This window comes from Balaenoptera borealis (genome assembly GCF_965194805.1).
Source record: "Balaenoptera borealis genome assembly, chromosome: 2".
In the NCBI taxonomy this organism is placed as follows: domain Eukaryota; kingdom Metazoa; phylum Chordata; class Mammalia; order Artiodactyla; family Balaenopteridae; genus Balaenoptera; species Balaenoptera borealis.
Window position 1 is genome coordinate 111,584,537 of NC_138867.1, and position 14,767 is coordinate 111,599,303.

The following is a 14,767-nucleotide window of genomic DNA, read 5'->3' on the forward strand; positions in this document are numbered from 1 at the left end:
CCTGCATTGGCAGGTGGATTCCCAACCACTGCGCCCCCAGGGAAGTCCCCCCGCTCTTATTTTTAAATGAATGTACTTCTGCTCTAGTGCTGCATGTTTCTAAGGCGCCTTATATCCTTTCTGGAATGAGATGGATATCCATCCATGAGTGACCCTAGCCTAGTCAAGTTGTGCAGATTCTGTGCTGCACAAGCCTGGGGCTCCATTCACATCACACACATTGTAGATTTGATTATTCATTACAACTTACCAGTAGATGGAAATAAAGTGAATTGCAAATGGGGTATTCTTTGCTGATTTGTAAAAAATCGCCATATGATTTGGTACATCTACCACCACATAATCGTAGGATCCTGAGTCACCCTTTTGGATAAGGCCTTAAGGACCTCAACTCCCGTAGGCTCTCTCCTGTCCTCAACTATCCTGCCTGTATCAGCTCTGGTTGTGGCTCTGACTCTCCCCAAGCCCCTTGAGTAGACACAGTCATCTGAACTTACTGGTGGGCCCTGTCCTCTGCCCGAGGGACACTGCCCAGGACTCTGACCCACCACAGGGAGGCCAAGGCACTCATTCCTCTGGAGGCCTTGACTACCCCACACCACATCAAACACACTCCAGTACACCCACATCTCATATAAGTACATTTTATACTTCCCCAGTAAGAACATGGCTGAGTCACAGTTAACTAGTTTCCATGACATAATGTTATATTTGCTGGCACTTAGTATTTACATTTTCTTTCTTGTAGTTTTCTACATTTTTTCCTCTCTCCATCATTTGCATGAACCTGTGAGAAGCTTGATGATCCCTGTGCCTCTAGTGCTGAAAGACAGAATGACTTGGCCACAGCCTTTGGTAGGAGAATCTTTACCCACTGGACACGCAGGTGCATACACACATGCACACATGCACACAGGGATGTGCAGGCATGCACAAGCCTGTGGAACTTGGCCTCTCACATGAGGAGGAGGTTCTGTGATCTGTACTCTGGCTCTGCCCTTAACCTTGACTCTGTCTCACAACTTGATATTAACTTTGAAACAGAATCTGACCTTATCCCTGACCTTGAACCACTCAGCTGAGGCTTGGAAACAGAAAGATGTCCACTTCCATCATCTGCAGGAATCACACACCCAAGGGGATCAGGGATGACTGGGACAGGGTATCTCCCTGGCTGAAGAGTGAATGATCCAGGTGGTGAAGGTGGAGACATGGCTTTTCCACAGTGTCTAGCCATCAGACACTATCATGCATCAACAGTCTTGGAAGCAAGCGTTACTCTCTCATCCCAACAGTCACCCAACATCTCTAGGCCAGGCTGACCCCTTGCCTTCATCAAAACCTGGGATTTTATCTTTACTCCAACCCAGGACAATAGCAGTTATCTCTGTCCCTGGGCTAAGACGCATCGGGCCTCAAAACCCTTTGGGAGAATTCTGCTGCTCTGGTCCTGCCCAGAGAGCTGCATCTGCAAAAATGAGGATGGCCAGCAGAGGGTGCCTGGAGCCCGCCATGGGCCACCCAGTTAAAGGAGCAGTCCCAACCTTGCTCAAAAAGTTCCTCAGTTCTTGATCCCATGCTCTACCCCTCCAAGCTGCCAAGGTTTAACTGGGACCCTTGCCTAGAACTGCATAATCATGAGCAACTGGGGCAGATAGAGATGTTTACCAGGCCATAAGGAATGCCTCCAATGCTGGGACCTCCAACGGTGAGAAAGGCAGGGAGGATGTTGGGAGGGTCCCAAACCCCTTATTCAGCCATGGGTGAACAAGGCCCTTCACAGCCAGTTAAGTTGACTTGCAGCCTTGGGGGAGACTCAGGCCATAGGAGCCAATAGGCCTAAAGAAAAACCAGGGTGCAGTAGTGCAGTGAAGTTAGGTAAGGAGATGGGGGAGGCCACTGACAGGACTCTGAACGTACCTAGAATATCATGGCTCGTGTTGAGATAATTCCTTTAAAGAGAGGGGCCAGAGGAGAAGGAATGGGCAGTCCTCATCTGGGTTCCCCTGATGCTCCAAGTGCTTCTGTAATAGGGCAGCTAATGGAGGGAGCGTTTTCCCTGTACCAGGTGTAACCTAACACTTCGCAGACATCATCTGTGTTGGATGGCTTCTGCTTGCTCCTTCAGATCCCTGTCTCTCTCCCTTCCCTTGCTCTGTGCTCCTGGCTGCCTACCCATATGGATGACATCAACAGGTGCTCCTGCCGTTTGACTTTTGATTGGATTCAACCAATGGGGAGTACCAAGAAGTGGTCAGCCAGAGGGAGGAAATGGACTTTGGGGAAGTTGCCTGCAGCCTACACTTGAGGGCCTGGCTCAGTGACCTACTTAGCCTCAGGACTGTCTTTGAGCTGCCCTGGCTATACTGAAGGGCAGCCAGGCCCATCTGCTCTAGAAGGGCATTCACACTGGATCACTCAGCCGGAGGACTCAGAAGCCTTCTACACCCTCACTTACCCATGTCAATAAATATTTGCTGACACCTTCTCTGTGCCCAGGCCTAAGTGCCCAGGGACATAGATACAGAGATGAGTCTGACAAAGGCGTCTGACAGAGCTAAAGCGTTTTTTTTTTTTTTTTTTGAGGGGGGCCAAGGACACAGACAGGAAACTGACAATGAATCCTAGGGGTTGAGGGAACCTGCAGAAGGGGCATCTCACCTGCTGAGTAGTCAGGTAAGGGAGTGGGGTTTGGGTCTCCCTGAGTAGTCAGCCAGGGGGAGTATTGGAGGTCTGGGAGACAGAAGGAACAAAGGCTGGGGTGGGGGGGTGGGGGAATTCCCCGGCGGTCCAGTGGTTAGGACTCTGTACTCTCACTGCCGAAGGCCCGGTTCAATCCCTGGTCAGGGAACTAAGATCCCACAAGCCACGTGGTGTGGCCAAAAATAAAAAAATTAAAAGGCTGGGGCGGAGGATGACTAATTCACATGGAAGCCTGTGGTGGCCAGGCAGAGCCTCATTCCACCCACTGGAAAGCTAGTATCTCCTGCTTGATCTTCACAGACCCCTACTAGCAGGGGTGGGATGGCATGGGCAGCCAGTGCCATTTTAAACTTTTGTTTAAAAACTTCTTATTAAGATATAATTAACATACAGAAAACTATACATATCTTAATATATAGCTCAATGTGTTTTGAATATATATAAATTCATATAAGCATCACCTAGATCAAGATATAGACTATTTCCGCAATATCAAAAGGTTCCCTTGTACTCCGTGATAGTCAATAAAATCTCCCAAAGTTGACTACTATTCTTTCTTCTTTCTCCTTTGATTATTTTTGACAGATTTTGAATTTTATAAAAGTGAACATATACACTATATACTTTTATGTCTGCTTCTTAAACTCAACATTATGGTTGTGATAGCAATCCACCTTGCTGTTTTTGGTAGTACATCATTCTATTTCATTGCTGTGTGGTATTCCAGAGTTTGAATATATCACAATTTATACATTCTATTGTAGGTGAACATTTGGATTGTTTCCAGTTTTTACTTATTTTAAATAAAGCTGCTTTGTATATGTTTGCACATGTATATTCTTAGCATACATTGTTAATTCTTAGTGGAAATAAACATTCATTTATGTAGAATATAAACCCAGGAGTGGAATTGCTAGGTCATAGGATATGCATATATTTAGCTATAGTAGTTACTTCCAACCATTTTTCTAGATGGTTGCACAAAATTACTCTCCCAGCAGCAATGTATGAGAGTTCCCATTGTTCCATGCAACAATGTGGGACATGCCCCCAGAAAAAGCCAGGGTAAGTGTGGAACTCACTACACATTATTCCCTTTCTCAAGGATCATAATCCTTCAATTCTTAACCTGTATTGGTTGTTCTCCAATGCCCTCAAATAGTTGTTCTTTATGTTTTGTCCAATTTTCATAAATGTTTTTGGCAAGAGTATTAGTCTGATACAACCTACCACCATGGCCAGAACTGGAAGTTTTATTTAGTCCAATTTTGGTGCCAGATTAGAAAATACTGGAAAGGGATAGGCCCCACTGGCCCAGCTGCTTTCAGCTCCAGCTTATATTCTTAGACACCTGTGATATCAGATCCACATTCTGAATTACGGCTCCCTGTTTTCCTTCCTCTTCCTTTCTTCTTTTAAAATTGTATTGGATTCCAACCATGGGTGAGTAATTGGTAATAGACTTACTTCTCTACCTAAACAACTATAAAGCTAGATAAAACATTTATAGCAACTGATTACAGGCACTGGACATCAAATAGACTTCATCCTTGAGAGAAAGGAAACACATGAAGTGAATTCCACATTCACTAAAATTCTTTGCCTAGGGCATTTTCCAAACTATGGCAGAGGGAAGTGGAGCCCAAACAGAGCAATGGTCTCCCTGAGTAAAGGAAACAGAGATCAGAGATAGAGGATACTGAGGTGGCTGAACTTCTGGGGCAGGGTATTAAAGAGGAGGGAGCTGCACGGAGAAGGAGCTCTAGAAATCTGCATAGATGCACTCTTGAGGCTTTGTCTAAGTTGTACATGTGCAAGGAAAGAATCTTTGAGGCCTGATGGATAAAAACTCTGAGTCTGTGAACTAAATGGGGATTCCAGAGTTAACACAGTGCTGACCTGTTCTGGTCAGAGTGGAAAGACCTTGCTGAACACCCTGAGCATTTAATTAAAATCTTAGAAAGTCCGTACCTTAGGAATAGGGCTACTCTAGCCATACAAAATGCGTTAGTTTTACACCTGTTCTAACAAAGCCTCAACAGGATCACATTAAGCCTCTAGTAGATTTACTGCCTAATGGAACAAACTCAACACTCTATAAAGAAGAGCAAAATCCAGACTCTCAACAATGTATTGTCCACAATTCCCAACATACAATCAAATATTACCATACCAGACATATGAAGAAGCAGGAAAATATGATCTATAACCAAGAGAAACAATAATGAATAGAAACAGATTCAGAGATAACACAGATATTGGAATTAGCAGATAACGACTTTAAAACACTTGTTATAAATATGTTCAAGAATTTTGGGGGAGGGGGAAGGGTAAGCAGTGACAAAGTGAAAGAGTGGCATGGACATATATACACTACCAAACGTAAAATAGATAGCTAGTGGGAAGCAACCGCATAGCACGGGGAGATCAGCTCGGTGCTTTGTGACCACCTAGAGGGGTGGGATAGGGAGGTTGGGAGGGAGGGAGATGCAAGAGGGAAGAGATATGGGAACATATGTATATGTATAACTGATTCACTTTGTTATAAAGCAGAAACTAACACACCATTGTAAAGCAATTATACTCCAATAAAGATGTTAAAAAAATTTTTTTGAGTAGTAAGAGGGACATAATAAATGAACAGATGAGATGAGCCATCTCAGCAGAGAAATGGAAATTGTAAAAAAGAACTAAACGGAAATTCTAGAACTGAAAAATATAATATATAAAATGAAAAATTTACCAGGTGGTCTTAAGAGCAGACTGGACACTGCAGAAGAAAAGTTCAGCAAACCTGAAGTTAAGTCAATAGAAACCATCTAAATGGAAACATAGAAAGAAAAAGGACTGAAAAAATGTGAATAGAGCCTCGGTGAAGTGACCTGGAAACAATATCAAGCAGACTAGTATACATAGAACTGAAGCCCCAGAAGGAAAGGAGAGAAAGAGATTGCAGCAAAACTTCAAAAGAATAGTAACTGAAATTCTAAATTTGATTTTTAAAATTATTAACACATCATCCCCCAAAGCTTAGGATAATAAAACCCCAGGCGGGATAAACACAAAAGAAACCACATCCAGGTACATCATAATCAAATATCTTAAAACCAAAGAGAACATCTTAAAAACAGTGAAAGAGCACAAACACGTTACATTAAGAGGAGCAATGATAAGAATGAACATTTACGAGTCATCAGAAGTAATGTAAGCCAGAAAACATGGAAACATAAAACGATATATTGCATATTAAATATGCTATTAAAAGCAACCTAGAATTCTATGTCCAGAGAAATTATCTTTAAAAAAGAAATGAGAAATAAAAATATTTTCAGATTAAAAAAAAAAAGCTGAGAGAATTCATCACCAGTGGACCTGCACTATCAGAAATGTTAAAGGAGGGGACTTCCCTGGTGGTGCAGTGGATAAGGCTCCACGCTCCCAATGTAGGGGGCCCGGGTTCGATCCCTGGTCAGGGAACTAGAGACCACATGCATGCCACAACTAAGGAGCCCACCTGCTACAACTAAGACCCGGCACAACCAAATAAATGAATAAATATTTTTTTTTAAAAAAAGAAATGTTAAAGGAAGTTCTTAAGGCTGAAGGGAAATGATACCTGATGGAAATTTGGCTCTAAACAAGGGAACACACTTGTAATAAGTAAATATAAAATACGTTTTCTTGTTTCTTAAATTATTTAAGAGACAACTGACTGTTTAAAGCAAAAATAACAACTCTTCATTATGGAGTTTATGACATTTGTAGAAGTAAATGTACAACAACACAGTAAAAAGGAAGGGAGGGGTAAATGGAAGTATATTATTGTAAGGTTTTTACATTGTCTAAGAAGCAAAATTTATCCTTTTCTTCTTTATTTCTCATTATCTTCATCTTTCTAGTTATAAATACAATACAAATTTATTTAGATAAAATTAAAACACTGTAGAAATACATAACCTGGTTTAAAGTATTTATCTTGATGAAAAAGATATTATAAAATATTTATCTATAATTTCTACCAGCCCTTTTTTGTGTTTAAGTATATGAATAGTTTATAAGAACACTCAGATCAGAAAAACTGAAACATAATTTGTGAATCAGTTTGGAAGTCATTTTATAGTATGGAGAAGTATATAGTATATAGGATTATAACCATACTTTTTTGTATAGATAATAAATGACTCCAACATGATTTACTGAATAAACTACTATTTATACTCTGAATTAATATGTGTGCTTTACCACATGCTATGAGCTGTCTTGTTCCATTGATATATTTGTCTTTTCCTATGCTGCACCATACTCAATTACTTCAGCTTTATCGCATATTTTAATGCCTATAGGGCAAATCTCTGGTTTTTGTCCATATTTACCCTTCCAGTTGATCTTAGAATCATCTTGCCAATTCCCCCATCCAAATAAATTTTGATTAGAATTACTTCGAATTTATCAATTAACTAAATATAAAATATTGAGTCTTCCAGGAACATGACATATGCCTCTATTTTGTCTTCTTTTCTATTTATCCTAGAGCAAAACTTATATGCCTTCCATGTGTCCTAAGTCAGTTTCTAGGTATTTCTCATGTGTCACTGTTATTGTGAATGGTAAATTGTTTACATCATATTTTTTAATTAGTTGTGACTTAATACTTTTAAAAGCTATTAAAACCTGTATACGTACACGAATATACCTTATTCTGCTCCCTCTGACTAGATCCCTCTACTAGTCATAGTAGTTTTTCAATTGATTCTCCTGGATTTTATGAAGGCACAACCACAATAACATCTGCCAATAATGACCCTTTTGACTTTTTCCATTACTTATTTTTTTTACTTATCCATTATTTCTTTTTTTCCACCTTATCGTCCTAGTAAGGACCTCCAAAACAACACTGCACAGTAGTAGCAAAAGGGACATTGTTTGGATCCTGACATTAATGGGAATTTTAGAGTCTTAGGTCCAATATTGTCTTTTGGTTTCTAGTGTATGTTATTTAAAGTGTTAACGTTTCCTTCTCTTCATGATTTTCTAACTGTTTACTGTGAATGGTTGGTGAATTTTATCAAATGCCTTTTGAGTTGATCACAGTGTTCCTTTTTCTCTCTTTAATCTATTAATCAGTGGATTTTATAATGTTAAATCAAGCTTGCAATCCTAGAAAAAAATCCCCAAGTTGATAACCATTTTATCATACTACGGAAGCCACTTTGTTATATTCACAAATTAGATGGATCTGTCATTTTCTCTGCAGGGGGCTGCCTTGGTGTTAGGATAATAGAGTTTAACAATAATTGTGGAAGCTCTCCATCTTGCGCTGGCCCTGGAGCACCACCGTTCTCAGAGGGAGAATGTTTGTGTTCCTTATCTGGGCCAACAATGCTTCATGCTTGAATGCCCAACGTCACAGCTCTTTGTGGTCACTTGTTTTAATGCTAGACACAGCTACCTCTCAGGGCCTGCTGGTTCCAGAGTTCTGGGCAGGGCCCATTCCAACACTCAGTGCATGTCTAGCCCGGACCTGCCATTTTCCCTTCGTCTTCCCTGAGATGAGGCGCTTCTTGCTTAACTCTCAGCACACAGAATGCTCATTATACATTCTCTGTGAGCAATCCTGGCTTCTTGTGTGGGAGAGGCAGCCCTCTACACCCCCCAGCCCCACCTCCCCCGTTCTTTGGCAAGCCTACCTTCCTGGAAATACAATGATCTCACAGGCAGCAAACAATCTGATCCTGTGTCCTCTCAGCAGGGGTTCACATCACATATACACTCTTTCCACTGTGGGCGGGTATAAGAGATGTGGGGTGTGAGGAGCTCAGCCCCCAACACTGAGGGCTCTGCCCACTTCCCACTGCTGAGCCTGCGTCTGCACAGCTATGGACCTAGCCTGGGGAGGGAAAGAAAGTGGGAAAGGATTTTTTTGAAGATTCTTGGGAGCCAAAATATAGCCACCCAGGACCTGAGGCCCACTCATGGGTCCTGCTCCAGTCCATTCACCCCATGGACCTGGAGAAGCCTCAACCCAGCTTCACCCTTCCAGGCCTGTATCTGGCTCTTTCTGCTCTAATCCCCGTGGCCCCCTGCACCTGGTTTCCCACACCCTGGGGCCAGCTGGTGACTGCTGCGCTCTGCGGGCACAGCTCTGCCCCACTCTCCCAGCAACCGGAGCGGTCAGGCTCACACCAGGTGGCCACAGCTGGGGTGTCCCATAGCCAGGCCCGGAGGTGAAGTCAGCCTGAACAGTCCCTGCCAGCCTGTGACTCAGCCACTAGAGGCACCACAGGCACGACTTGGCAGTGCTGCGCTCCACGGGGCAGGGCATTTCACCAAGACCAGCCAGTGCCTAAAGTTGCTGTTGATGTAGTGAGGTGGGTGGCCCTTAGACATAGAAAGGATGCAGCTGGGAAGACAGGCTGGAAGCAGGGCCATGCTTGCTGGACTCCTGAGGAAGGCTTCGCGGCCTCCACCAATCTCACTGTGGTCCCCAAGACTCTTGGGTAGACGGGGACAGAGGCCAAATCTATACTGGTAAGAAAATAACGAGGGGTAGGGGCTGTTAAGGTTCATCTCGAGGAGAAGGACTAGGAAGACTGGAATTTAAATCTTTGAAGTTATCTCCAAATGAGGCTATACATTTTTATGTGTGTTACAGACATTCAACTGTTTGATACTCAGGCTTAAAACAATGCCTGACCTATAGGAGGCTCTCAAAAATATTTGTTGAATAAATGACCAAAGCATAAATAACATATGCCATGATTCTTAAAACACTATTTTCACATTTTTTCCATTTTTATTTCACTGAGAGCTTAGAAATATGGAAGTGGCCAGGACCTCTCCTGCTCTCCCTGAGTGGCCTGGGTGTCAGCTCTAATGGTCAGGAAGAGGAGGAAGGTCCTCAGCCAGGAGAACAGAGTATCCTGGCCAGATCACTGCCAAATGTGAGTGTCTGTGGATGTGTGGATTGGGGTAGAGCTGAGCCGTGCCAGGAGTCCAGGCCCAGGAAGCAAGTCCCAAGCTGACAGACGAGTAGAGGTGTGTGTCTCAGGAGCCCCAGTGATTAGATTCCTGGGCTGCTTCCCATGCTTGTTTCCTCTCTGTCATGCCTGCACCTTTGGTAGAGCCTTACCTGCACCTGACAGCCATGTCTCTCCCCCTGAGCTGCAGAGGGAATAGTCCTGCTTATGCTAGAGCATGGTGATGATCGGGCCAGGGCCAAGAGCATCCAGGGAACAAAATGAACAGTCCAGTTGCTCCCTGATCCCTCTGCTGTTCCGCCTGGAGAAGCTGATTTGTAAAAGGAGGTATTTTCTCTGCACAGGGACAAGTGTGGCTGGCTGATAGAAGCCTTCAACTCTCAGGGGAAGCTGGAAACTTGAGAACCCCTGCATTGGACTTCTATTTTGGGGCTACAGGTAGAACTGAAGCATTTGGTGCTAGGAGAGGCTGGGTGATCTAGGGCAGGCTGCCTGCACCCTCTGGCCTGAATGAGAAGTAGGAGGGAGGGTAAGATGGGGGTGTCCTTGAGGCAGGGGCTGAGACCATGGTGACTTTGTAAGCTGCTTTCCTGAGGCCCCAGTAGCACAGCCCTCAATTACATGGGCCTCACCGCCACCTCCAACAGCCTGTTCTGTCACTTCCCTGCCTGGGCTGGGCTGAGCTGCCCCTGGCTCTCCCACCTGTCTGCTGCTTCCCTCTACTCTTCCCAACACCCTCCACTCCCAGGCCTCAGGGCCAGGGCCTCCCTGGGCCCAGCTGGGTAAACCTGCCCCGCCCTGCTGCGTGACAGTCCCTTTGTCGGGTCCCAGAGCAGATGGGTTTTCTCTGTAAAAACAGAGACAAAGCAGGTCTGACAGGGGTGCTATTGGGGATTGCAGGTATGACTGAGACACGTCTAGTCCCTGGTGCAAGGGACATGGCAATGTCACCAATGCAGGGTCTAAACCCCTGATCAACTGCTTAGAAGCTATGTGAGCTTGGGTTGGACACTCACCCTTTCCAAGGCTCGGTTTCCTGATGAGAATTGGTTCTGCTTTCGTGTCCGCCCAGGAATCTGGCTCTGGGCCAGTGACTAGGCTCCATTTGTCAGAATTGGCTTTGTCCCTGTTTGGACCTTCAGAGACTGGTTCTCTCTAGAGCCTCTAGCCTCTCAGCCCCCAGAGGAGGTGTGGCAGAGTGGGGAGTCCCCACCACGCCTCCAAGTCTAGCGAATCAGGTCTAGGCTAGACACACAGCAGGCACTCAATAAGAGTTTGTTGAGGGATCGAATGGCACAAAACTAGAGCTGGGAAACTCCCTTTGTCACAGGCATGCCCTCCCCTGTGTTCTGCTGCACCAAACACAGCTCAAAGGCCAGCTTTATTGCCTCCTTGACTAGCCTTGTCATCCCAGGATATGTGGGGCACCAGATCCTCAGCCGGCCCAAAAGCTACACCACCCCAGACCTTCCTTTTGGATGTCGCCTGGTGCCCATGCCCCTGGCTGCCTTCACCCCTTTCAGAGCCCCTCAAACCTTGCCTAGGCCTGCCTTGCTCCCTACCACTGTGGCGCCAAGCCCTGGCCCTGCAGAAGGCCCACATAGCCCCTCCCCATCCAGCCCTGCCACAGACTGCTGTCCTCTCCACCCTACAGACTCACAGGTTCCTAGCCTTGACCAGCAGGCCTCTTGGAGAGCAGACCCCAAGGAGGCCAGAGGCCATGGGACCTGGTGTCGGGCCACATTAGGCCACATTAGACCACACTGAAATGGGGGCTTCTCAGGTTCTTCTTTGGCTACTCATTGGGCCCTGGAGTGGCCAGTACTGAGGAGTGGGCATCCCATGAAGAGGAAATGCCCCATCAAGATTCAGATCCCTTGGAATCCAGGCTATTGACTGAAGGGAGAGAACTCGGCCTTGAAGGAAGGATGTATTGGCCTGAATGGAGCAGATTCCACCCAGAGACCTGTGGCCATGGGGCCAGGACAGGGCAGGTTAGGGTCTGAGCTCTCTGGCCAGCCCCTGGCACCTCACAGGAAGGTATAAAGGGCTGCTCCGTCAGCTTCACTACACACTCCACTCAGGGCTGCTTCCAACTCTGGATATTCCCCTGGGTTGGCCTCAACCTCAGCCTGAGGTTGTTCTTGTTCTGGCCCTTCCCTCCCGCTCACCCTGGGCTCAGTCCCAAGGGCATCTCCCAAGGGCATCTGTTCCTGCTGGAGCCTGCCAGTCCATTGGGGAAAAAGCACTGTAGTTTCTCCTGACCTCGGACAGACCTGGCCACACACAGCAGACCTCGGCATAGTGCCCTGAGCTACTTGGGGCTCCCTTGAACGACAGGGCCACTAAGTGTGCCTCCAAGGCAGCAAGAGCAGAAGTCTTCCCCCTCCTGGGCCCCCTCATGCCCTCCCTGCTTCTCTCTGGGCTGTGGCTGGGGGATGAGCTGTGATAATAATTCCCATAACGGTAATAATATTGTTACTAACAAATGTTTTTGAACACCCTCTGTGTGCCACCTCTCCGTGGGTGCTGGGGAAACATAAATAAATAAGATAGACACAGTCCTTGTCCCCATGGATGCCTCTACCACAGCCCTGAGCAGGCATAGGCCATGGCATATGGAAAGCACTCAATACGTTTTTGTTGAATGAATAAAGAATGCATGAAATGAGCAGTCTGGTTATACTCAGCAGCACAGATGCCTGGTGGGGTGTGCAGTGAACAAGTGAAGGCCACTAGGGCAGAGGTGAGGCATGACTCAGCCACCACCATCTCCACCTTGGAGAAGGCTCCCAGACCCTGTAAATTGTCCCATGACCTGGTGCTCCAGCATGATAGAGATTCAGCAATACAGCAGTCCCCCAGGAACAAGGACATTAAGCGTGAAAAGGAAATTCTGAGAGTTTCCCGGAGGGAGTATTGGGGATGCATTGGTAGCAGCTTGTCTAACCTGCTGTCCAGGATGCAGGGTATCTCAGGAGTGAGCCTACAGTGTGGCCCCTAAGAAGGGCTGCTTCCAGTCTCCAGGGGCACAGCCTTGTCCAGGCCTGTGTCCTGTGGGAGGGTGCTGTCAGAAGCGGGCCTCTGATGTCCTCTCAAGACAGGGATGCCATCAAGGACCCACTGTGGGGGATGACTGGCATGGACCCTGGAACTACCCCAGAAACTGCTCAATGAAATGGGGAAAGTTTATACACCTGATTCTAGAAGAGCCACTCCCCACCACACCCCTGTCTTCAACCCTGTGCGAGAAGCCTTCAGAGATGGATTACGCAGCCCAGGTGCTGAAGGGCTAGGAAAGTCATACTCGGGAGGACCACTTCTGCAAGGGGGTGATACGCTCCCTCCCAAATGGAAGTAAACAGGAAGATAATGAAGGGATTTCATGATGGTGGGTGGCGGGGTTGGCAGTGTCTGGGGGTGTGTAAGTTGGGAGAAGGAAGCAACGTCTAAGGAAGAGTTTCAGGAATCCACTACGGGATGCCTTGGGCAGGAACTTCCACAGACTCCTGAGGTCCCCCTCCCCACAGCAAAGCTCTGCACCATTTTCATTCACCATGGCTCTTGGAGTCCTGATGAGGTTTCTGACCACCCAGCCATGCTGTGCACTTAATCCTCGGACAGTCAGTGATAGTGATAGTTGCCCCCAATCTTCACATCATTCAGTGGGGTCCAAGTCCTGGGGCGCCTCTGGCCTAAGGGTCCCCAAGAGACCATCCAGCAGCCAACTCTCTTACTGGCCCTTCCACTCGGTCCCTGTTGAGCCTAAGTCTGTACAGAGCTGAGCAGAAACCTTCTCCCTCACAGTATTGAGAGCCCAATGGCTGGCACTCCCTGGATATGTATACATACACACACACACGCCCTCATATACATCCTCCCACACACACACCACTGCCACACACACCACTCATGTTTCTCTGCCAGCTGAACAGACAGCAGCACCCCGTCTCCCAGAGAGGCATCCATATTCCACCCTGAAGGGCACCCGCACTTCCTTGGACTACCCTAAGTTTGTGCCTCTCAAGTGTCCTCCTTCTTGAGGTGTTACAGATCCCACAGACACCTTACCCCATAACCTGTTAGCATCCCAAGGGCAGCATCCTTAACAGAACTTGGACAAGAGGGCACACAGGGTTATCAAGAATGGCTAAATTAGGGGCCCCTCAGGGTCTGTAACGACGGATAGTGCCGCCCTGATGTAGCCAGACCAAAGTGTCCAGGAGGGTCTGAGAGTGGTAAGTGGGGCCCCGGCTAGGCCATGGCACCTGCAAAGGCTGTCCCCGGAGGACAATGGTTGAGAGTGGAGAGAAGACTAGGGAGGGTCCCAAGAGAAGGGCTGCCCCAAATTCCACTCCCCTCAGTACTTCACACCCCTCCAATGTGGCACAGCCAAGACCCCAGCTACCCTAGCTGCTCCTTTTCTAGGTAGCCTGGGGAAACAAAGCTCCTTGCAAGGGAGGAGGGAAGGGGGTCATGCACGCAGGAATAAGGCCTGGAAGGACAGGGCAGCTGGAGAAAGCCTGAGTGTCCTGGGGAAGCAATGACACCTGGAAGGACAAGACAGGGCACCTTGCTTCTAAACTCAAGTCAGCGGTCACCTCTTTCAGAGAGCCTTCCTGACCTCTCCGAATGAGGCTGGGTACTTTTTTGTTCCTGCTCCCATACTTGGCACTGCCCGCTATCATCCTGGATCTGTGACACTGGCCCAGGCCTGCTCAGGCCCAGGGCTCCCCATCAGTGCTCGCTCGCTGTTCAGAGGACTCCTCGCACTGAGGGGTGGGATCGCAGTTTGCCTGCCAGGACCTTGAGGAGGTTTCGGAGCAAGGCACGGCCCCATCCCCCATCTGGGCTGCCCCTGCCCCCCATCCTTCCCCGGGCTGGGGCGCCGCCCCGCAGAAGCGACTTCAAAGGGCCAGGCTTGAGCTTCCACAGCCGGGCTCCGGTCCGCGGCCCGCAGAGCGGAGGCCCGGGCAGGATCTCGGACGTCGGGGCCGTTCCAGTCCCGGGTCTCTGAGAACCTGGCGGGGGTGCCGGGCTGCAGGCGGCCGGGGCTGAGGGGCGGGTCCTCTGAGCCCCCCGAAGTG

The 14,767-nt window shown here is 47.4% G+C and overlaps 1 protein-coding gene across 2 annotated transcripts in view; it reads right to left on the reverse strand.

Moving 5' to 3' along the window:
• LOC309622791 (prolyl 4-hydroxylase subunit alpha-2) overlaps positions 1 to 14,767 on the reverse strand; it is a 75,919-nt gene that overhangs the window by 45,005 nt on the left and 16,147 nt on the right. The gene's annotated exons all lie outside the window — the stretch shown is intronic.